This window comes from Rhinolophus ferrumequinum, chromosome 4 (assembly GCF_004115265.2).
Source record: "Rhinolophus ferrumequinum isolate MPI-CBG mRhiFer1 chromosome 4, mRhiFer1_v1.p, whole genome shotgun sequence".
Classification (NCBI taxonomy): domain Eukaryota; kingdom Metazoa; phylum Chordata; class Mammalia; order Chiroptera; family Rhinolophidae; genus Rhinolophus; species Rhinolophus ferrumequinum.
In genome coordinates this window covers 52,124,657-52,149,797 of record NC_046287.1, presented here as the reverse complement: position 1 = coordinate 52,149,797, position 25,141 = coordinate 52,124,657, and the positions used below count along the sequence as shown (strand labels likewise).

The window sequence follows — 25,141 nt, the reverse complement described above, 5'->3', positions numbered from 1 at the left end:
TAAAGACTGGGAAAGGTGGACATTTTTCCAAATGTCCCAGTGTCTACCAAAAAAATTTGCAAGGCATACAAAGAAACACAGAAACATGGCACAATTAAAGGAACAAAATAAATCTCCAGAAACTGATCTTAAAGAAATGGAGATCTATAAAATACCTAACAAAGAACTCAAAATAGCCACATTAAAGAAGCACAATGAGCTTAATAACAACAAAAAGAGACAACTGAACAAAATCAGAAGAATGGTGAATTAACAAAATGAGAATATCAGCATAAAGCTATAAACTAAAAATCAGAACTAAACAGAAATTCTGGAGCTAAAGAATACAATAACTGAATTGACACTCACTGGAGAGATTCAACAACAAACTTGAACAATCAGAAGAAAGAATCAGCAAACTCAAAAACAGGTCATTTAAAATTATTGAGTCAAAGGAGCAAAAAGAAAAAAAAAAAACAATGAAGACAGCTTAAGGAATACATGGAACACTATTAAAAGTATCAATATACTCATTATAGGACTCACAGAAGGAAGGAAAGGAAGGAGGGAGGGAGAGAGGGAGGAAGAGAGAAAGAAAGGGACAGAGAGCTTATTTAAAGAAATAATGGCTAAAAATTTCCCATATCTAAGGAAGAAAATGGGCATCCAAATTCAAGAAGTTCAATGGATTCGAACTAGGATGAACCCAAGAGACCCACACTAAGACATATTGTAATTCAACTGTCAAAAGTCAAAAACAGAGAATCTTGAAAGCAGCAAGAAAAAGACGACTTGTCACATACAAGAGAGCTTCCACTATGTTATCAGCAGATTTCTCAGCAAAAATCTTATAAGCCTAAACAGAACAAGAAGATACATATTCAAAGTACTAAAAGAAAAAACACTGCCAACCAAGAATATTATGTCCAACAAAACTGTCCTTCAAGTATGCGTATGAAGGTGAAATAGACTTTTCCAGACAAACAAAGGCTGAGGGAATTCATTACCACTAGAACTGTCTTATAAGAAATGCTAAAAGGAGTTTTTCAAAATGAAATGAAAAATGCTGCCAGAATAAAGAAGGCATATGAAAATATAAAGCTCTCTTGTAAAGGTAAATATATACTCAAACACAAGAATCCTAAAATACTGTAATGGTGGTGGGTAAATCATTTTTAATTCCGGTATGGAATTTAAAAGACCAAAGCATAAAAATAACAATAAGATTATGTTAATGGATACATAATATAAAAAAATGTAATTTGTGACATCAAGAACATAAAGTAGGTGTAGGGAAGACGTAAAATAGTAGAGATTTTATACGTAATTGAAGTTATTAGCTCAAAATGGATTGTTATAACCATATGATGTTTTATGTAATTCTCATGGAAACCACAAAGAAAATACCTATAGAAGATGTGCAAAAGAAAATAAGAAAATTATCTAAGTATGTCACTATAAAAGATGAATAAAACAGAAAGGAAGGCAGCAACAAAGGAAAAGAAGGACAAAATAACTATAAGATATACAGGAAACAACAAAATATCCATACTAAGTCATTCTCTATCAGTAATTACTTTACATGTAAATAAATTAAACGCCAAAATACATAAAGTGGCTGAATGAATAAAAATAAAAACAAGATACAACTGTATGTTGTCTACAAGAGACTTACTTTAGATGTAAGGACACACATAGGTTAAAAATGAAAAGACAGGAAAAGATATGCCATCCAAATAGTAACCAAAAGAGAGCAGGAGTGGTCACACACATATTAGATAAAATAGATTTTAAGCTAAACATTGTCAAAAAGACAAAGAAGGACAGTATATAATAATAAAAGGATCAATTAACTTGCAATATAACAATTATAAATACATATACACTAACATGCGAACATCCAAATATATGAAGCAAACATTGATATAATTTAGGAGAAAAATAGACAATAACACAAAAGTAGTAGTTTTCAATATTTCATGAGATGGTTAATTGTGTGTGTCAATTTGAGTGGACCATGGGATTCCCAGATTAAACATTCCTTCCAGGTGTGTCTATGAAGGTGTTTCTGGATAAGATTAGATTTGCATTGGTGTACTCAGTAAAATAAACTGCTTTTCCTAATGTGGCTGAGCATTAGTAAATTCATTAATGTCCTGAATAGAACAAGTGGAAAAAGGAGAAGTGTGTCCCCTTTTTTCTTGCCTCACTGCTTGAGCTGGAACATTTCATCTCATCTTCGTCTGCCTTTGGACTGGGATATGCACCACCAGCTCTCCTGGTTCTCAGACCTTTAGATTCAGAGAAAATTACACCACCTGGCTTTCCTGGAACTGCTCACATAAACATGTGAGCCAATTCCTGATTTTTAAAAATCTCCTTTTCAATCCTGTTGGTTCTGTTTCTGTTAACAACCCTAACTAACACACTCCACTTTCCTTAATGGAGAGACTAACTAGACAGAAGATCAATAAGAAATCAGAGGACTTAAACAACAATATAGACCAATTAATCACAGTCATATACAGAACACTCCATAGAACAATAGCAGAATACACATTTTCCTCAAGTGGACATGGAACATTCTCCAGTGTAGATAAGGTATTAGGACATGTTAAGCTAGGAAACAAGTCTTACATATTTAAGAATACTGAAATCATACCAAATATATTTTCTGACCACAAAGGTTGAAATTAGAAATCAATAGCAGAAAAATAATTGGAAAATTCACAAATATGTGGAAATTAACCAACATATTCCTATAGAACCAATGAGTCAAAGAAGACATCACAAAGAAACATACAAATCAAATTGAAAGCAAAACATACCAAAACTTATGGGATGCAATAAAGTAATACCCAGAGGGAAGTCTATAGCAGTAAACACCTACAATCAAAAAGAAAGATTTCAAGTCAACAATCTAACTTTACACATCAAGGAACAGGGGGGAGGGTGGGAAGCCAAAAATTAGTAGAAGAAAGGGAATAATAAATAGAGCAAAAATAAATGAAATAGAGAATAGAAAAAAAAGAATCAAGAAAACCAAGAGTTGGTTTGAAAAGATCGACAAAATTGACATATCTTTAGCTAGACTAAGGAAAAAAAATGTCAAATACATAAATCAGAAATAAAAAAGGAGATATTACAATTATGCCACAGATTAAAAAAAGATTACGAGACAGCTATGAACAATTACATACTAACAAAATGGATAACCTACAAGAAATGGATAAATTCCTAAAATATGCAACACACTGATACTGAATCATAAAGAAATAAAAACTCTTAGCAGACTTATAGCTAATAAGGAGGTTAAATTGGTAATCAAAAGCCTTCCAACAAAGAAAAGCCCAGGACCAGGTGGTTTCACTGTTGAATTTCACCAAACATTTTAAGAATTCCAATCCTTCTCAATTCCTTCCAAAGAGTTGAAGAAGAGGAAACACTTTCAATAACATTTTATGATCACAATATTACCCTAATACCAAGACAAAAATTCTCCAAGAAAACTATAGACCAATATCCATGATAAATACTAATATAAAAATCCTCAGCAAAATACTAGCAAAGTGAATTCAACAGCACATTAAAAGCATTATACACCATAACTAAATGGGATTTACTCCTGGGATGCAAGGATATTTCAATATATGAAAATAAATTACTTTATACAACCACATTAACAGAACAAAGACTAATACTCACATGATTATCTCAATTAACACAGAAAAAGCATATGACAAAATCAAAAAGCTTTTATGATAAAAATGCTTGAGAAACTAGGAATAAAAGGAAATTATGTCAACATAATAAAGGCCATATTCAATGCCATGGTTAATATCATACTCAATGGTGAAAAACTGAAAGCTTTTTCTTTAAGATCAGGAACAAAGCAAGAACATCCATTCTACCACTTTTATTCAACATAGTACTAGAAGTCCTAGCCAGAGCAATGAAGCAAGAAAAAGAAATCAGAGAAATCCAAATTGGAAAGGAAGAAATAAAATTATTTCTGTTCACAGATGGCATGCTCTTATATATAGCAAACCCTAAATATTACACACACAAAACAAACAAACAAACAAAAAACTGTTAGAACTAATACATTCAGCAAAGTTGCAGGATCCATAATCAATAAACAGAAATTAGTTGTTTGATACACTATAAATTAACAATCTTAAAAGGTAATTAAGAAAAGAATCTATAATAGAATCCAAAAGAATAAAATACTTAGGAATAAAGTTAACCAAGGAAGCAAAATACCTGTACACTGAAAACTACAAAATATTGATGAAAAAAATTCAAAAAGACACAAGTAAATGGAAACATATCATGTGCTGATAGATTGGGAGACTTAACATTATAAAATACCCATATTTCCCAAAGTGATCTACAGACTCAATTTAATCTCTATCAAAATCACAGTGTTGTTATTTTTTGTTTTTTTGTTTTCAGAAAGACCATTCTAAAATTTGTATAGACCCTAAATAGCCAAAATAATCCTGAGAAAGGACAAAGCTGGAAGTAGGTCTCATACTTCCTGATTTCAAAACATATTACAAATCTACAATAATCAAAAGAGTATAGTACTGACATAAACACACATATATAGGCCAATGGAAAAAAATAAAGAGCCCAGAAATAAACCTTCATGTATGCGGTCAAATGATCTTCAACAAGGATGTCACCTTAAACTTATATAATGTTATATGTCAAATACATCTCAATAAAGCTGGAAAAAATTAAAATAGAATTATCATATGATTCAACAATCCTACTTCTAAATATATATCAAAAAGTATTGAAAACAAGATCTCAAAGAGATATTTCCACACCCATATTCATTGCAGCATTATTCACAGTTACAAAAGGCAGGAGCAACCTATATGTCCATTGATGAATGAATGGATAAACAAAATGTTTACATATAATGGAATATTATTCTGCCTTTAAAAATAAAATCAAATCCTGGAGTATGCTGCAAAATGGATTAATCTTGAGGACACTATGCTAACTGAAATGAGCCAGTCACAAAAAATCAAAAAGGCCATGATTCAATTTGCATGAGGTATCTAAATAGTCAAACTCATAGACAGAAAGTAGGAGGTAATTACCAGGGGCTGTGGACAGAGGAGGGCAAGGGAAATGGGAAGTTATTGAACAGGTAGAGTTTCAGTTTTGCAACATGAAAACGTTCTAGTGATCTGTTGCACAATTAACACTACTGTATTGTATACTTAGAAATGATTAAGATGGTAAATTTTATCTTAGGTAGTTTTTACAAAAAAAATCAAACTAAACTCTACCACAAATTCTTAGAATATAGGAACCTTAAAAATTAATTAGCCTAGATCCCAAATTTTACTGATGAGATGTAGCATTTATTTTAACTTGCTTTATTAGACTATGTAGTCAGGTTAGTTTGTAATGACTTACTTTTGTTCATTATTCTGCTCCTCACATTTTTCTATATAATGTATTATTTTTTATGGGAATCTATATACCAATGTATAGCTTCTAGGATGCTTAATAAAACTCGGGAAAGTTGGCTTACCACAGTTCTTTAGCATTTCTGTGATTCTCCGTCATGTCCCAAGATTACCAATAGCACTCACAAAATCACATTTGAAGTTATTTCAGTATCCTGGAGTGGGATTAACATGAGTCTAACCTAAATTCACTTAAAAGAGCTAAATGAATTTTTGTTTTAATTTCCTCACTTATATTGATCTTTAATCCAAGATTCTAATTTGTTTTGCTTTTTTAAGGTCCTTCTCTTTGGTGAAAAGGGTGGAGACCAAAATTATAATGACCAGATCCACAAATCATCTTTTCTTTTTACGTACATCATCAGTCCCTAGGTCTTCTTACTCTAAATGTGACAAAAATAAGCTTGTTTATTGTCCTTAGCACTTTTTCATAGCTGCACTCATGATAAGATTTAATCCTGACATTCTTCTTATGGGTTCACATCACTCTCTTTTACTTTGTTGGACACATGCCCAACACTTTACCTTGTACACAGATCCTAGCTGAATATTGTCTCACAGGTGACCCTGGGGTGTGACACGACATTTCTGTGTGACTTCTTTTGCTTCTCCCTAATGACATGTGACTGCAAACCCATTATTTTGCTTTTAAATCTGCCATTCCATTTATGCTACATCTGATTTTACAATTTCTGTCCACTGGGCTATAATTATCTTTCCTCGTAACATGTCAAAATCCATTCTCCTATGACCTACTAGGCACCAGACATAATACAAACCAAGACAGTAGAAACATTTTTTTCTAATATTTTCATCACATATATGTCACCAAATTCCTATTTATTAATTAGAATCAAGTCCACTATAGCACTTCCTCTCGTTGTTTTGTGTTGCAATAATAAGCTTCTAGAGAGCAACTCAAACTTTTTCAAGTAACCCAGGCACTTGCAGAATAAAACTTTCAGCAGAAGTCTTAATACACTGACATCTTCTCTAAAGCAGGATAACAGCTAAAATTTGCAGAGATTCTGCTCAGCAATAAGCCCTGAGCTAAACACATACAGACAATCTTATATCATTTAATTCCATATTTCACCTATAAGGTAGGTAATGTGCTCACCTCATTTCACAAATGAGTCCTACAAAAGTTTTTCATATATTCATGGTCCCAGAGGAGAAGCAGAGCTGGAATTCCAACCAACTGCATGTCCACCAAAAGCTCATTCCCTCATTGACCACCTATAACTTCCGTGTTTCCTCGAAAATAAGACCTAACCAGAATATAAGCCCTAGCATGATTTTTCAGCATGATATCGCCTGAACATAAGCCATAATGCGTCTTTTGGAGCAAAAATTAATATAAGACCCGGTTTTATTTTCGGGGAAACAAGGTACTTTGCAATTTCCCACTCCAATGCATCTCTTATCCATCTTTATAAGGAAAATTCAGTTTATCATCCTTATTTGAATTCTTACATATCTGTAGCTTTAGCAAACCCCTTCCTGAGAAATAACATGTCTTACTTTCATTCCAGAAAACTATTGTTTCTTTTTACACACTAAAAAATGAAAATACCAAGCTAAAACCTATATACAGTATCTTCTCAGTATTCTGTTCTATTAAATTTCTTTATTTCTTATGTCAAAGTTCTTTTGTCTTGCTCTTGCATTTAGTTTTTAATCACTGAAATAACTGTAAAGTTAATGACTCGCTGTTCCAAATCATAAAGATAAAAGGCATATTAATAGACTTTTTGAAAGAAGATTTGGGATTTCATGAAGCGATTTCTACCCAGGGACTCCCAGCCACATATTACTGAGCTGCTTATAACCAAGAATCTAAATTAGAAAGAAAATGAGTAAGCCTGAATAAGACTTTATCATTCTTCAAGGAATTATTTAATATTTCAAATGTGTTCATTAAAGGAATACAGTGCCACATGCTAGAGGCTTTAACCTCCCAAGTTTATTTTTAAAAGACCAACTAATTCCAGTAATAAAAATGAAAAAGAATGCAGTCAATATTTTATTAAAAAATAGGATACTCAAATGCCTTTTTTATGTATAATTCAATTCAGCTTATGAGAACTTGGGCATCAAACTCATTCCTATCCATAACTTCAATCGTATTTTTTTAACCCAAAAGCCCCACAGTGATTTTTATGAGGGTTTACCTGATTTATTTTACTTACATTACTTAATATTATTTGGTTGGTGCAAAAGTAATTGCGGTTTTTGCAATTATTTTCAACCTTTTAAACCGCGATTACTTTTGCACCAACCTAATAGCACTGTCTATCATGGTAATTATTTGTGTATAAATGAGAAGCATCAAAAACTTAAGAAATAAATACAAGATATCAACCATTTGAATGAAGTATGGGTTATTTATGCCTTCATTTTTTTTTCCTTAAAATTCAGTAAATGTACAACTTACGTCTAGTTTTTGTTTTTTTGGTTTTTTGGTATTACTACTATTTATCAAAGTCAGTTTCTACATAAATTACACTAAACATGACCTTCATGTTCCACTGTTTCTCAGTATCAGGCTCAGCAAATATTTTCTGTAAAGGAAAAGATAGTAAATATTTTAAGTTACCAGGACCATAGGGTCTATGTGGGATACACATTCTTGGTTTTGGTTTTGGTTTTGTTTTGTTTTTAGTATCCTTTAAAATGTGAACAGCATATTTAGCTTACAGGCTGTACACAAATAGGCCTCAGGTTGTATTTGGCCCTTGGGCTATAGTTTGTTGCCCCAGGCTACAATGGTTTTCTATATGGCACTTGTTAAAGAAACACACTTTTTTGTTTCTCTTAAAAAGAGTGAACCTGGATTTTCACTTCGTGATAAGAGCACAGGATTAATAATCAGACCTCTATGCTAGTCCTGATCTACCCCAATTTAGTCAGTGTAACTCTGACTAAATTACTCCATCTCTATGAGTTTTCTTTCCTTATCTGTAAAATGAGCAAAGGATTTTCATGGGATGGAGAAGGAGACAGAGTCAGAGGGATCAATCGGGTAGGATCTGGAGAGATGGGAGAGAGAAGAGATTCAACAAAAAGTGTGGACCGTGAAAAGAAAGATTCATTTGATATTGTGAACCCTGAAAAAGAAGAGACCTACTAAGGGCCCCTGGTAGCTAACTGGGCTCAAATATTAAAACATAGCCTAGCAGACATTTCTAAACAGGAGCCTCTCACGTAAACCACACTTCAGGAAGAAGGCTGCACTGAGATGCCTGCCTCCTGCACTGAACTGCCTGCCTGCATTGTGTTCCCAACATCTGAGCCAGCCCTTCTAAAGGAATTCCTGGAATTGTATGGCAACCAATATAACTAAGGCTTTCCCCATCCCATAGAAGCCGTGCAGCTATATCCCCGTCAGAATCTTCACCAACAAATCAGAGCAGCTCCATTATGACCTACCAGGACAGTGATTTTCGGACCAACCAAACGCGATGATTTGGAGTCCTTATTTGTGTGAGGATGGACCAATCAGGGACCAGGGCCAGGGACTTCTTCTATATAAGTTAGTTCCACTCTGACTGAGGGAGCACACTTTCCCTTTCCACCAAAGACTGAAGACTGAATTTCCCTGGCTGGTACTGAAACACTAAAGATAAAACATCAAAGACATCTCGCTGGACCAGAGCGAAGAAGAGCAGACAAAGGAGACCAGGGCAGAGTGGAGCTGACACACAGAGAGCAGAGCAGAGCTGTCTCGCCAGAGAGCAGCCTCACCCAAGGGTCACCTCACCTCAGGGCCACCTCACAGCCAAGGTGTTCCACAGCTGTGATGCTTCATAATTGAGCTGTACTACGGAGCTGCTCCACAGCCCTGCTGTTCTCCCAGCCTGGCTGTATCGCAATCAACCTGTTTGCACAGAATAAAGATCCCTTCTTCACCTCACCCCAAATTGGTGCCAACAACCATCAATTGACAATGTGAACCCTAAGAAGGAATTTATCTCTTGAGAGGGACTCCCATGGTCAACTGAGGGCCCAAATTTTATGTATAGCAAGAGTCTAGTGGCCATTTGCTGACAGAGGAGACCCTTAGACTGAACTCCAGTTTCCCTCACTGCATCGGACTTATTGACACTTTCTGAGTGAACCACTGCAGGGGAAGCCCTGGTTTCATCTTTCTATCAGCAGAATGAGACGTACCCGGTCCAGTTAGAACTGTGCAAATTGTATCTTTGTTTGCTTCTATACTGACCAATCAGAACTGCACAATCTGGCATCCTCATTCCCATAAAATTGGGAACTTGGCTGGGAACTTTCTCTATAAAAGATGACCTCCCCTTTGTCTTGATGGAACACAATTTAGGTTGCTACTTGAGACCGTCTCCCGAGCTGCAGCTCCTTTTACTCAAGTAAATATTTAATGTTCTTTTTACTATCTAAAATTAATTTGGGTTTACAAGAGTGAGATGAAGTCTCCAGGTGGGCAGAGTGTAGGGAACTGTGGGGTTAGAATCTCCAAAGGGCATTTTTCAGGCCTCTAAGGCACTTTGCCTTTTGCCTGTGCAATGCTTATATCCATTCATATAACATTTACCCACTCTAGAGGCTTACACGAAGATGAATAAGGAAGCAGTAATTACAGCACCAGGAAAAGTTGGACATTCAAACAGAGAAGGGAACACTAAGGATTAAGCACAAGATGCCCAGGCAGTAAGGAGAGGTCCAAAGAGGGACATCTATGGGGCAAGAGTGTTTGGAGAAAAATGGTCTGCCTTTGACTCCAGCTGAGCAAAGCGAGAAGAAGCACATGCCCGGCCCACAGGAGCATGAATAACATCTCCAGATTAAGAAATGCTAAGTTCCGTTGGAGAACTGCAAGCAAGTTGGTGTTGTCCAAGGCCGAAGATGTAGGTCAGGAGAGCCGAGAGGAGGCTAGAGGGTGGGGTCAAGGAAAACTGAGGACATGCAGAGAAGTGTGCACTGCATGCCATGGACAACAGGAAATCACTGAAATCTTTTCCACAAGAAGTCTCATGGCCAAATTTGCATTTAAGATAAATTACTCTGGCAACTAGAAGACGATATGAGGGGAAGACTAGAGTAGGAAGACGAATTAGGAACTGATCCCATATCCCTGGCAGGGGGTGATGAAGAGTTGACCAAGGGCAACCACAAAAAGATCAGAATAGAGGAGACTAATCTCAGCAATACTTGTAAGATAAATTGTAGACTTGATGACTGACAGGAAATGGAAAGTGGAGGAGGGAAAGGAAGAGCAAATAAATGAAAAGACTGTGGATGGTGCTTCCTCCACTGAGGCAGGAAATAAACAGGGGTAACAGGTAGACTTGGAGAAAGTAACAGAGATTATGAACTACAGTTTGGACATGCGAAACCAGATTTGGTATGGAACACATAGGTAAGGTGTCCTACAGGCAGATACAGGTCGAAAAGTACAGAAACAACAACAACAACAAAAAGTCATGACTAGAGATGAAAGTCTGGAGCTCAGCCAGAGGCATGTAGAGAGTGGAAGAGAAACCCAGTGCAATAGGGAAGTTAGGAGAAGCAGAGGCCAAAGGGAAGCGTATGGAAGAACCAATCTGAAGAGGAAGACAAGAGAAGCAAAGTCAGAGAAGACGATATAAAGGAACCAGTAGCAGCTAAAAGGTGGGACGTCTGCTGTCAAATGCTGTTCAGTGAGAAGACAGAAGAGTGGGAGAACAAGTGCAGTAGCATCATCTGAACAGAAAGAAGCTGGAATGCAGAGCCTGAGGAATGAACTCTAATGAAGGTGAGTGAATGTAGACACCCTATGCCCAGCCTCTTCCAAATCCAAAGAAATAAACGCATTGCAGAAATTATAAGGACTAGGTCATTTAAAATAATTCCTTTAACACAGTTGTATACAAAGTATTGTAATCCTGTGTCGGATATAAAATAAATCAGTTGATACGATTCTGGCACTTTAAAGTTTACAAATCTATTGAAAAACAGCATCATTTTGTTTATGTATGTTTTTTCATTACAGTTAAATAAATGTGAATCTAAACTTCCTTAGAACAAAAGACCTGGTTTATTGTCAAGTCTTCCTAGTTACTGGAATCAAACACGAGGATAAAAAATGTAAGACAATCTTTGCAGATTCCTATGTAAGATAGGGAAGAGAGGTGATTCTAGCTAGGTGGAAGAGACTAAATGTGAATTCTTGAATGATAACTGTGGTCCTCAAATGCAGTACTTAGGAAAATCACTCAGGGCTGGTGGAGGGAGTGTCCTTTGTTTCACCCCAGATTCTGATTCTGTAGGTCTGGGGTGAGCTGAGAAAGTCCACTTTCTTGGCACCTCCAGGAAATCTAGAGTTGGCAGGCTGGGGAGCACACTGTCCTATCCTTAGTGATATGCAACCTTTTCTAAGTCAAGTTACTGTGTACTTGAATAACTGCTCATTCTCAGGAAAGGTCACAAGAGAACTGTTAAAATTTTTTTCATCCTTTTATCATTTAAAAATTATTGGCACATTCCCTTGAAAAAAAGTACAAGCTTAAAAGAGGCCAGTTGAGGAGAAATGCTTGATTTCAATTAACTCATTAGCTCAGTATATTCTAAAAGCATCAAGTGAGTCCTTACTCAGGGCCAAATCCCAGGCAGGTGATGGGGATGTGAAGGTGAGAACAGAATTGGGATGGTAACATGCAATGTGATTATCCCTCACCTATAGGGGAGCTCCAGAAGGGCACCTAATTTTGCCTGGGGGTTTTGATATGAGGAAGAAGGAACAGATTTTGGTGATCAGAAATAGGGAATGTGGAATGACCGTGTCTACCCTGCATCATTCCATAGGCAGCTGAGAACATCAAGGGAGATCTCAGGTGGAAAAGCACCTTACGAAATGGTCAGGTGTTGTTACCATGAGCTTCTCAGTTTCTAAGGGTAAAGGAGACTTTACTTCCGAGTATGACTGCTTCCTCACCTCAATGCACTTCAAGCAAAAAATCATCTTTTCTTATGCCTGAACTTTTTCTTAAACCTACATAGGTAACTTGTATGCATTTTTAATGTTTCCTGATCTCCTGATATGCTCACTCTTTGCTCTCTGGAACTCTTACAGAACAATGTATTATTCTTAGTACAGAGAAGAATAGAACAAAGGAGTGGCTGGAAGAAGGGTTGGCAGAAGGAGACCCACAACGGAAGGGGGTGAGGAGAAGATCATTGGTGTCATAACTTAATCATCTATGAAAGGTTTCACCTGTACGCCTTCCTCTCAGGAGGAAATAACCAAAGCCCCTGTCTTCCCACACATCTGAGACTTCTGCTTGGTAGAAAGAGCAAAGACCTTGCTAAGATCTAGCTCTGTGATCTTGAAACAATGACCTAAGTCCTCTGAGCCTCATTTTCTTCATTTGTTGTACAGGGAGCTTGAGCAGATCATTCTACAAGCTCCTCTCTGCCCTGGTGTTTTCTCATTCTATGAACATGTGCTGTCATTGGCTCAGATTTGCCCTGGTGATAAGATCCCAAAAGGGCAGATACATTGACTGAACATTTGAAATGCTCAGCTAACCAACCACAGGCTCAAATGTAAAGAAGCATCGTTTTCAAATATCCCAGTTCCAATACAATATCTTTTCTCACTTATGTAAATGTTTACCATATTTAATGATTGGCAAGTTACCTACATATATATAGGTGCACAGATTATGTGCACCTATATGTATTATGGTTTTACTCAACAGATTTTATTTTCTGATTTCTTATGGAGTAGGAAATGGTTCTATTTTTTTCAAGAACATCCACGTTCTTCGGCGGGCTGATATCTAGTGAGCATTCCCCTTTATCTTCCCGAGCACTGACCTCTCCACACATCACATTAACGCCTGCCACAGTAGCTACTGAAGCTTGCATCCTCAAGCATTCTCAAACCAAAGAAAACATCTTTAAAGTATTAATCGCACAATAAAATCATTTAGCTATTTTAGTGTGTACTGAACAAATTAGTTCACTCCCCCAGTTCTCACAGGACACAGATAAAGTCCACTATAGCATCATGCCTTCTAGATGGAATTTCATTGATTAAACTCAGTTTTCCTTTAGTAAATATCACACTCCGGCTGATTTTCACAACAACTACTACATCCCTGGGGTATATTAATACTGTTTCTTAAGCAATGCCATATATTCTGGTCTCCAAAAAGTCCATCAAATATAAATCTCATATGCTCACACAGCTTGATCACATGTGATAAGGGGCCATAGCTGTTAATGTCACATATGTTTGCATAATCCTAATAAGCTAAACAACTTCATACAAATAGACACGTTTTAACCCTAGGATGACAAATTACCTTCAAAGCCTTTAGCAATATCAAGAGTAAAATTTAATTTACTTTGATAACTATGCAGTGATCCCATAAAGAAGAAGCTGAGTGTCCGGGTGGTTGCTCCCTCCTCAGTCCTGTGGCTTTAATTTCAGGAGCTCAAGGATGACTTAGGGTCCCTTGTTTTTTCTCTTGATTCGAAGTGAAAATCACCAGGAGATGCATGAATAAGACTACAGAGGCTCCATAAGTACCCCCACTGGGGCAAATACGTGTGAGACATTTTAAGCTTCACCTGAACAGATTCCAGACATTTTATGAGATCCTCAAAGAAAGCCAGGACTCAAAGAGGATGAGCGCTTCCGGGGCTTTTGCACTTGGGAGGATAAAGACCGCCTTTCCCTCCTGTCTCTTCTGCTCACTGACTCCTCTGGCCAATTCAGAGCAGCTAAGTTTTACTTGGCCCTGCTTAACAAAACACAGTCCCTGCTCCTCCAATGGCTAAATGATTCTTCCAAGTGGCAAATGATTAACACACAATTTAAATGTATTTGGCTCACTCCCCCAAAACAGAGATCTGATCCACGAGCCAGTAGCTACAGCTTTTCAATAAATTACAGAAATGCAAAAGAGAACTTGATGAAAATCATCTCCATTACCTTTCAGGGGCGTCCAAGGTACCAATTAAACCCACTACTTCCACCGACCTAATTGGTTTTACCCAGCCAGGGAAGACCGGGCGGGAACTGGGCAGGGGACGGGGGTGGGTGTGTGTGTGAATGTGTGTGTGTGTGTGCGCGCCGTGAATGAAGAGCCCCCGGTGCCATGCCTCCCACTTTGCCCACCACAGTCTCCGGTCCCTCAAGACAATGGAGCTGATATTGTCCGGCGGGAGTCTCAATCACAGGTCGTGGAAGATCAGTGGAAGACGCAACAGCTTGGGAGCCCTCCTTCACACCTACATCTTTGTTCTCTGAAGTGTCGCTCTTTCATGCTCCCTCCATCCCCCCCGCCAAAAACAAACAAAAAAAGGGAACGAAGAAGAACTCCCTGCCTCTCCCACAGTGGTCGTATAGGTGACCGCTCGGCTTCGCCCATCTCCCGTAGCAACGAGAGGCTCCCTGTTCCTCTAAACTGCCACTTTCGCCTCCTCTCCTGGGCTAGGTCCAGAGTTCAGACCGCTTCTGTTCTCAGCTCGCGTCCACAGATCTCCCCGCGTCCCTCCTCTCCACGCGCCCTCTCTACTCTGGGAATCAAGGTAGGTACCCGGAGATGCAGGTGCGAGCACCGCACCCTCCCGGAGTCGCAAGCGCTACGGGATAGGAGAGCATTGAGCCCCGCCGACCTCTACACCTGGAGGCAAGGCTGCTTGGTCAACTGCCCTGCGATGGAGACCACGCACGGCTTCCCAATCGGTTCCTACCTGCTGGAGAAGGGTCTGTGGGAGCCGGGTGCCGCAGGCCTAGCGTTCACGGGAATCGATTCCTGGTGCGTCCGGTGAGGGGCTGCGGGTGCGCCCGGGCGCTGTGCGGCGGGTCCTCTGCGCGCTTGGAGCGGGCGCAGTGAGCGCCACCCGAACCGCGGGAGACTGGTGACTGCCGCTCGCCACCCGGTGGGCTGTGCTCACTCGTCGGTCGGAGCGCAGCGTCTACCGACACACTCGCCCCTCCCCGCGCGCCCTACCGGCCACGGGGGTGAACTCCTCCAGCTCCCAGGGGCGCCGTTCCACCCGCTGCCTGCCGTAGTTCTGTGTCTCACTTGCCTGCCTCAGCCAGGATACGAAGCTCGCCTCCCTTCAGCCCCTCCCGGGTGGCCCCTCCAGGTCCCCTGCCTCCCTCCTTCCCACACTCTCACGCGTTGTCTAAGACCGCGCCTCTCTCTCCACTTCCAGCTCCTTCGATCCTCCCCTTCGGGTTCTCCCTCCTCTAGCTTTGCTGCGAATCTAAGAATAGGGCTCACTCTTCAAACTTTTCTGTTCCGACTTCTGCAAGAAGCGAGGGAACAGGAGGGGAAGAGGGTGGCCTGGAGGTGGGTCATCTGCCCAATGGCCGGGCAGTTGTGACCTGGAGCGGGCATCCCCCTTGAGCAGCCCGACCAGAACAAAGGCCATCGGGGGGACTATGGCAGATGAGTGACCCTTTTTAAAGATACAGAGGCCATAAGAGTTCTTTCCGCTCTAGGATTTGAAAGCCTCTGAGATTCTTCTAAAATCTGCTCTAATATATGAACTTCAACGTGGGACAAGATGAACGTGGGCAAGGACAAGCCTTTCTCTAGGGAACTGCTCTCTGTTGCAATTTTCATGACAAAATAGAAGGCTTCCACCCCCACCACCTCCAAATTTTGTTCTTGGCTGGCTCTGTAAACATGTTTCCCTGTCCACATTTTGCCATGAGGGCTACATGATATATGGATAATTCTGGGGTTAATATGATATACATGCACACAGATATATATATATATATATATACACACACACATATATACACACACATAATAGTATGTAATAGAGGGCCTTGTATATAACACATACTCAATAACTGTTTATTCAAATTAGTTTATAACCATATTAATTATTGGGTAGCTGAATAAATCATGATATGTGCACATACGAAAAATAGAGAATCTAGAGTTCTCTTCGTGGATTGTAAATTTCATACTTCAGTGTCATTATACCACTGTATGTTCAGGAATGGATTAAATAATGATTCTGAGATACTGTTTTAATTTTCATTTATAGCTCATATGTTTTCTGTGATTTAGAATATATTTTGTGAATTTTAAGATAGGGTCAATTAAATGAATTAATTTACCTTATAATTACAATGAGGCTATATGGAAATGTTTTCCACACATAATCTGACAAGACTGGGGTCCCACGTCAGATTTACTTCTTATAAAAATAATTTACAAAGTCATCGAATTTATCAAAGCAATTCAACAATAGTACTAAGAATAATGTAGACAAGTAAGAATGACTGTGAATTAAAAATAATACAAATAGCTCAGCACCTAATTATTTTCTTGGCATTTTATACATTGGTGCCAAGAAATAGAAACGGGCTATGAGGACTATTACCCATTTGTATGGTTACTGTGTTGAATAATATGTGAAACCATTTTATTTCTCTCTATATTAAAAGGTATGTATAGAAGAACTTTGCACAGATTTACCTCTCCAAAAGTTAGCTCTGGTAACCAGCACTTCAAAACTCTACAAACATCAAACCAAAGGTGCCTATTAAAATACTAATGTGGATTCATTCAGCAGCAGAGTTCGGGCTTTGTATTGCTAAAGTGCTTATATGTCTCAAATATAGGGGATATATTTAATATATGTTTCTATCTAGCATATATCAAAGTTTCTACATTAGCAGTTTCTAGTTATTAGAAGAAACTGAAAGGAAATTACATAAAGAAAAAGCCCATAAATCATTAAAAAAAGCATCATGTTTGTAGTCTAGCTATTCCCATAACATTCTGCTCATGTAGTCATCACAGTGGCTTCAAATACACAAGTGATTCTGATAAGGTTTTAAAAAACGATTATACTATCCAAGCATGTAGGCAATATATTATTAAGAATGTCAATATTGGTTCACTTCCCAGAGGAAATTTTTCTCTTTAAAGTGAACTATAAATGCTGGCTAGCCATGGGCGGGCATTCTGTTTACATGGAGGCATCAGATTCTGAAATAGTAATTCTTTTGCTAGCACAGAAGCATGCATGATCCCGCTTTCACAGCCCCATGACCTACATAGTAATAAAAGAAGATTGTCTTACTAAGAACCCCAAAGAATGCAGTTACTTTTACATCCTGAATTAAAGTTTTTGTCAATTTTCAGAACATAAATTATTAGCTTCGCCTTATGGAAAACTTTGTGAAGTGAATCCTTTGTATGTTATTACACTCACAGTCTAGCGTACCTCTTACTGTGTTTCTCCAAAAATAAGACCAAGCCGGACCATCAGCTCTAATGCATCTTTTGGAGCAAAAATTAATATAAGACCCCATCTTATTTTAATATAATATAAGACCGGGTATAATGTAACATAATATAATATAATATAATATAATATAATATAATATAGGGTCTTATGTTAATTTTTGCTCCAAAAGACACATTAGAGCTGATGGTCTGGCTAGGTCTTATTTTCGGAGAAACACGGTATATACCTTTCTCAAATGAACTGGTAATTTAAACCTAAAGTAATTATTAACAATTATTTGTGAAACAGAGACATTCATTTCCCATAAAACAACACATCTGAAGTTATCTACCTAAAAGTATTGGTATGTGCCAGAAAATAGAGAATTTCATATGTATTATTGGGAAACACAGCATCATGTTTAAAATCAATGCACAGTTATAACTCTTGCTTCACAATTTGTATAAAAATCTTGTTTCTCTATTTGCTATGGACTCAATGTTTGTATCCTCCCTACCCCAACTTCCCCACCCCCAAATTCATATGTTGAAATCCTAACTCCCAATGTTATGTTATTAGGAGGAGATATCTTTGGAAGGTGATTAAGTCATGAGGGTGGCGCCCTCATAAATGGAATTAGTGCCTTGTGAGGATACAATGAGCAGACAGCCTTGTGCGATTCAGGACAGGACTTTTCTCAGAAGGACCATGCAGGCACCCTGATCTCAGACTTTCAGACTCCAGAACCGTGAAAAATAAATTTGTGCTTTTGATATGTCACCCAGCCCACGGCAATTTGTCGTAGCAACCTGAACTAACTGAGTATTGCATCAGTTGTTGAGATAAGGTGTTGAAATCTTCAACCATATTTGTGAATTTTTATATTTCTCTTTGCAGTTCCGTCAGTTTTTACTTCGTGTGTTTAGAATTTCTGTTTTCAGTGCACAATGTTTAGAATTATGTACTCCTAATGAATTGACCACTTTATCATTTTGAAATGATCTTCTTTATCCCTAATAATATTCTTTACAACTAAATCTACTTTTTCTGACACTGAAAGGGCCGGTCACTCTAGTTTTCTTTTGAATCATGTTAGCATGGTATCTCATTCTATCTTTTTACTTTTAAAATAGCTGTGTCTTTTTATGTAAAGTGTGATTCTATTGGAGAAGGCCATCAAGAGGACGTGACCAACTGTTGATCTGTCAGCTGGCAATCCCTGGGAATATCAGGTTCCTCATACCCTCCCCTGTCTGTGGAAAGTACGTTCAGCCCGCCATTTCCACACAAAGAGCCTTTTCAAGTACACAACCTTGAGAGAGAAATGGCTTTTTGAGGCCATCAGGACTGGATAAGTGACTGCACCCCATTTAATCCTTTCTAAAACTTTTAAGATTCTGATGGGCAGGTACAGAGATCTACTCATCTTGCTATGCCCAGGACAAGCCTTGCATGTAAGTTCCCTTGCTTATTAGAACCTCCACCTATCCATCTGGAAAGGTCTACTTCTTTCTGTGGTCTCTTCTTACCCTCCATGGACCCCCCTTGGGAGCCAGTTTTGAATTTCACTCTGGAACACCTGAGGTTGTACGCCAACATTAACATTTATTAGTTACCATGGAGACACTAATGTTATTTGCATATGCAGAACTTATTGACAAAAAGATGAAGTTTAGAAAATTTCAGACATTGACTAGTGGTTATTGAGACCGCATTTGTGGTGTGAAAACTATTTAAAAATCTATGTATTATGCATGAAGTATTTACAATTTTATTAACATAACAACGATCTAGAAATGTTTTTCGTTTTTAAATATTCTTACTTTGAAAAGCATAATTGTTTTTCTTTTGATTTAAACATATTTAATTTTTCATTTTTAATTACCCAATATTTCTGTCCCTTCACTCCTTTTGTTTTCTAGCAGTCATTATGAAGCAATAATCAGTGGTCCTGAAAACTCCTGAGGTAACGAAGAGAACAAAACATTTCTGCTAAATTCTCTTAGAAGAATGTTTAGCACTGCTACAAGGAAGAGAATACAGTTTACATTAAAACTATTTCAGTTCCATCAAAGGGTCTAAGATTGAGCTCCTTTTATCAAACACAAAGCAGATTGCTTTCCTAGTGGAGTATCAAGCTTTTAGAACTGGGACACCACTGGTGTGTTCATCACTTGAGTTCCACAGCCCAGATATGTCGCAGAAAACCACATCTGTTCCTTCTCCTCCCAGGGTCCATGTTCTGTCCTACATACTTATTTCCTGGGTCTTATTACCTTATACTTAGTCCCTTCCAGGCATAAAGGTCACATTGACTCTGATTCCAGTTTAATTACTCCCTTAGTTGCCCCTCATTTTTCCATATAAATGGACTTTTTACATGTGGACCTAAAAGTATTTTCCAAACCAAGACTCCAACCCTTGTCTTCATTTGTAGCAAAGCTCCTTCCCAGATCAATACCCTCACATTGAAACTGATTCTATCTACAACTTTATGAAGTCCGCTTAACCTACAATCTTATGGTTCATTTCTGTTGTGACACTGGTATTTCACTTGTTAGTATATTGCTAGTCTACATGAGACAGCTGGTTCTTCTCCATTTCTCATTAGTGTTATCTACGTAATTTTAAAGATGTGATTAAATGACTGGGATAAGTGAGCATGTAACCTTATTATAATTTGAACGATTCTGGATGATTGATATATGTATATTGACTTTATTATTGCAATAAACACATTCAACTAGCTGCATCTGACAGGTTTAGTGATTTATGTAATTACTACTGTGCTTTATGCTAATCAAGACAAGAAAGATAAGACATTCATTTAAACTGTTGTAATTAAAATTAAATTCTAGTGACCAAAACAGCTTCAGTTTCTCTCTTGTAGTTTTTTTAATCTTACATTTATAAATGAGCTCAATAAGACATATTGTTTATGATAGATTTAAAATGTCCTCCTATATTTAAAATGTTGTCCTTCCTATATTTAAAATGTTGTCCTCTAGAGTTTTAAAGGCAAAAGTTTTAGATTTTATCCTTCAATTTCTACCTACCTCTTTCATGATTTAAGAATCTTGGATGATCTTAGAAGCTCATCCACGAGAGTTTATCCAACCTCCTTCTAGGTCCCCCAAACACATATCAGACAGACACTTAAACTACTCTTCTTGCCCCTCTGGTCATGTCAAGTATCCTAGAAACTGTCAAAGCTGAGATGGAGGCACAGCATGATGGGAAATGACAGCATCCCTGCTACAGGACACCAGTGGAAAGCAAAGGCACCAGGTAGAGGAGAGGCCACCCTAAGAAATGGTTCTCAAGATAAACATCTCAGGGGGCTTGGAGGAGTAGGGTTTGAGGGTAATTTTAAGAAAGCATCAGAAGAAGGAAAAGGAAAGGAAAGCAGCAGGACTGTCTCAGAAGTCTGCTCACACTTTGGATTTTTATGGAACCATGAAAATAGTGAGCAGGTTCAGTGTCAGTCTGGTCCCTAGTACGATACTGTCTTAGGTAAGAATAGCATCCACATCCTATTTCTAAAAATTCTTACTTTCATATTAGCTGAAATTTCTTAACAACAAATTATTTTCTTCAGAAAGTAAAAAGAAAATATTTACAAACAATGTTTGAAAGCTCTGAAGCTGACATATGACAGAGAATTCATTTTTAATCAGTGTAATTGATGACAAAATTTCTTTTCCATTTGTTAGTAAGTCATAAAATACACTTAAAGAAAGGTAAAAAATGAAAGAGACCACTGAAGGATGGAAGGAAGCTAAACAAAGACTAGCGATTCCCAAAGCCAGTTTTTCTGATTCTATAATTTTGTTGTTGTTGTGGTTTCTTCTTAGTCAAGAGGCTAGGGCAGATAGAAGTTCCTCTTGAAAGCATATCACATGTACATGACTCAGAAAACCATCTCCTGCCTGAGGTCTGATGCACCAGAGGCCAGCTTGATTCTCAACCAAGGACTGGCGTCTCTTAACTGTGCTTAAATCTTAAACGTGAGTTCCAGTTTGCTACTGAGACCCCATTTGTTTCAATGTCGAAATCTTTGTAATCAATCATTTTGCTTTGTTTCAAATCGATTGTGTAAATGCCATCACCTTTGGGCATTTTAGAAATTTCTTTGTACTAGAATACATTTGCTAGAGAAAATGAGGCATCATTTAAAATAAATCTCTAGAGACCAAAGTGGTTTGTTTTAGCCATTAGATTTTCATGTGCTTGTTCCAGATTCTTGATTGGTTAGAAAAATCACTAAGAATAAAAGCAAAAATATCATTGGTCTCTGAATATACAATGTTCAAAACTTGAATTTTCAACATTTCATTTTTTTTAACCATACCAAGTACAATTGTAATTTGTAGTTAATACCTAACTCAACATACTCAGTTTGATTCCATCATAAAAGCAATCTTAAAATCTATATAATGTGTGTATATAATGTATACATGTATAATGTGTGTGTGTGTATATATATGTGTGTGTGTGTGTGTGTGTAGTATGTATGTATAATGTATATTTATCTTAAACATAACTTTTCTATGAACAGTATTCTGAAATATTTATTTATATTTCTTCTTCTCTTTTTTCCAAAAGGACATAAGATACCTTACACAGAGAAATATTACAAAGTAGGAATAAATGAATGAGTTTATAACAAAGGCAAAAACCAAATAAAAGCAAAACCATATGATGAGAAAAGAGAAGTAATTGGTGCACGGCACTGTGTATTGTAAAGTCTTACAGAATGGCATCTATAATAAATAATTGATTAATAATATATTGAGTATGAATGGTCACTAAAATTGGACCTCACAGTTGTTTCAGCCTAAGTGGTAAAAGTGAATGTAAACATAATGCTTTTTAACATTTGCATTTGTCACAAGATAAATGTGTACTACTTGCTGTGGAGAAGCTACTTTCCTTTCTTGTTATTTTGGTCTGAGAAAAGTACCTTCCACAAGGCATTTCATTTACAGATGCACATAACCAGTTTGGCTAACAGGCAGTGTTTCAAGAATGAGTGTAGCTAATTTTACTGTTAGGATACACAGGTTTAGAAAATGTCAAGCATTTTAAGATAGAAGTAACAAAAATAACAATTAAAATTTCTGCATTAATAGATACCACTTTTACATATGACAGGTCTTTTAATCTTACCATTCTTTGAAAAGAATTATTATCAACGCTTCAATTTTATGCATGAGGTCATTGAGCTTCAAGATTTTTGCAATTGATTTGATTGAATAAGAGAAAGATTTAGGACTCAAATTCAGATTCTGTGACTTCAAATTATATAATCTTTTCATCTCTTCTGAATTTAACACATAAAGTTAGACTTTTATTCTAAATTTATCATTTATATTTTTAGTTTACATTTAAAAGTTTTTCTTCTGAATTTTTTCAGAGCTAGGTATATCTCAATGTATTGAGAAGAATTTCATTAGGACATAAGCTTTCTCTAAGAAATTCTCTTGAGTATGAAAAGTAAGTTGAGTGTCCTACTACTAAGGTAATTTAAAAGACTGTTTCTCAATCTTTTATGTGCATGAGATCACCTGGGGATCCGGTTAAAATACAGATTCTGATTCAGCAGAGGTAGGGCAGGGCCTGACTTGAACATCATCGCATTTTCCTCATGCCACATTGATCTCTGGGGCTCCCCAACTCTGGGCTTTCCTATTTACAGATTGTAGTATAAAGTATCTCCTTTGAGAATGTTACAGCAACCTTGTATAAGCTTTAAATTGTTATTATTGATCTGCTTTTACCAATAAAACTGAATCTTTCAAGGAGGTCAACGGGTGCTCAAATCCATTCAGTTGGCTGGAGAGGCAATTATCAAGTCACACCAAGGTCTGGTTTTCCGATTCCAAAGCTCCTTCCACCAAGGCACCACCATCCCAGAGAAAGTGTTGTGACGTTTTCTATGATACCGGAATGTTGTGCATCAGCAAATTCAGGAGAAAATGCAACACAGTGCCATCATTACCCACACCGCTGGGAAGATGCTCGGAGACTCTGCTCCAGAAGTTGCATTGTATCCCCTTACAAGACAAACGCACAAAAGTACCCCTTGGCCGGTACTGCTTTCTGGATTGAGCTGTCCCCTAGGGCCTCAAAAGTGGGTTAAATTGGGGCTGAATCCACCCTACTCACAGTTTATGGCCTGAGCAGCTGCTCACTCGATTGCCCACTTTCTCTCTCTATCACTCTTCATTTAGCCTTTACTCAACTTCATCTCTTCCCTCACTGCCATTTAATGGCAATCTCAGTCCTAGCCTCTCTCTAACTTTGATTTAGCCTCCTTTTCCCTCTATTAAAGCTATACGAGAGGAGAATTTACTGTATGATTAGCAAAGTGGTCAACAGTACATTCTTAGGTTCTTAAGTGCTTATTTTTTCTTGTGGGAAAAATGCAATATGTAAGGTTTTTATTTTTTAATGTTTTGTTCTTTAATCTCCTATTTTAAGTTTTACCACCTATGTGATTTTCTTCGAAGATTGCCTTCATCATGGTCAGAAGAATATGTTACATTTGGCTGATTGACACTCAGCCAAGTCTGGTACCTCAGGGTCCCATCCTCACACTGCATGGCCCATAAATGTTGAATGATGGTAATGATTCTTACAGTAGCATTTCATGGTAAGCTTAAAAGGTGTAACTGGCAACTGCCTGTAAGAGAAACACTATAAATTTCAGTGAAAAAACTGCAGTGATATACAATGATAGCAAGGTGATACCTCAATCCAGAGCAGGGAAGCTCTTCTTACTAGAAACCCACACTGTGAATCTGGGAAGAGTGTTGTGATGTCCACAAATAACATAATTAAAGAAACAGAGCTTACCAACGAGGTTTAGAAAATTTAGAAGGGATACCACCTACTGTAAAACTGTTCTTTTCCTCCCTATGATTATTTAATTAGTTAGCATAACAGGCATTGAAGATATAAAAAAAAATAGCACAATTCTCTGTCCAAAATAACCTAAACAGGGTAATTTTATTAAAAGCCAGTCAACTATATACATTTTATATGTGCGTATGTGTGACTGCATACACACACCTACACACACACATACCCATATATGTAACACAGCAACTACATATGTAGTTAAACATATATGTGTTTTAAAATATGGATGTTATTATTATTCAGATATGTTGAGACCACTAGGTCAGGAAATGACTCATTGAAAAGATGAATTGTTATACTCACAGATCCTGAGGAGGCGGCCTGCTGTGCCTGGTGTGGTCCCACGGGGAGCACCAGGGTCCGTCAGGAGGCAGAGGGAAGGAGGAGGAAACACAGGCAAGAGCCTTTACTGTGGTTCCTATAGGAAGGAATGGACTCGGCAAGGTAAGCCGATTTAGGATTGGCTAGTTTGAATAATTTTAGTGCGCTCTCAGGTGTAGGGGTATCCTTAGTTGTCTGGTAAC

General features: G+C 37.6%; 1 protein-coding gene and 1 pseudogene across 1 annotated transcript in view; one reads left to right on the top strand and one right to left on the bottom strand.

Moving 5' to 3' along the window:
* LOC117021170 (uncharacterized) overlaps positions 1 to 15,263 on the top strand; it is a 42,443-nt pseudogene extending 27,180 nt beyond the window's left edge.
* The window catches only part of MYO16 (myosin XVI), a 550,393-nt gene extending 534,738 nt beyond the window's left edge, over positions 1 to 15,655 (bottom strand). Inside the window, exon 1 of the mRNA XM_033105065.1 lies at positions 15,186 to 15,655. The gene's annotated coding sequence lies outside the window, so the exon portion shown is untranslated. The remainder of the gene's footprint in view (positions 1 to 15,185) is intronic.
* Positions 15,656 to 25,141: the final 9,486 nt, after the last annotated feature.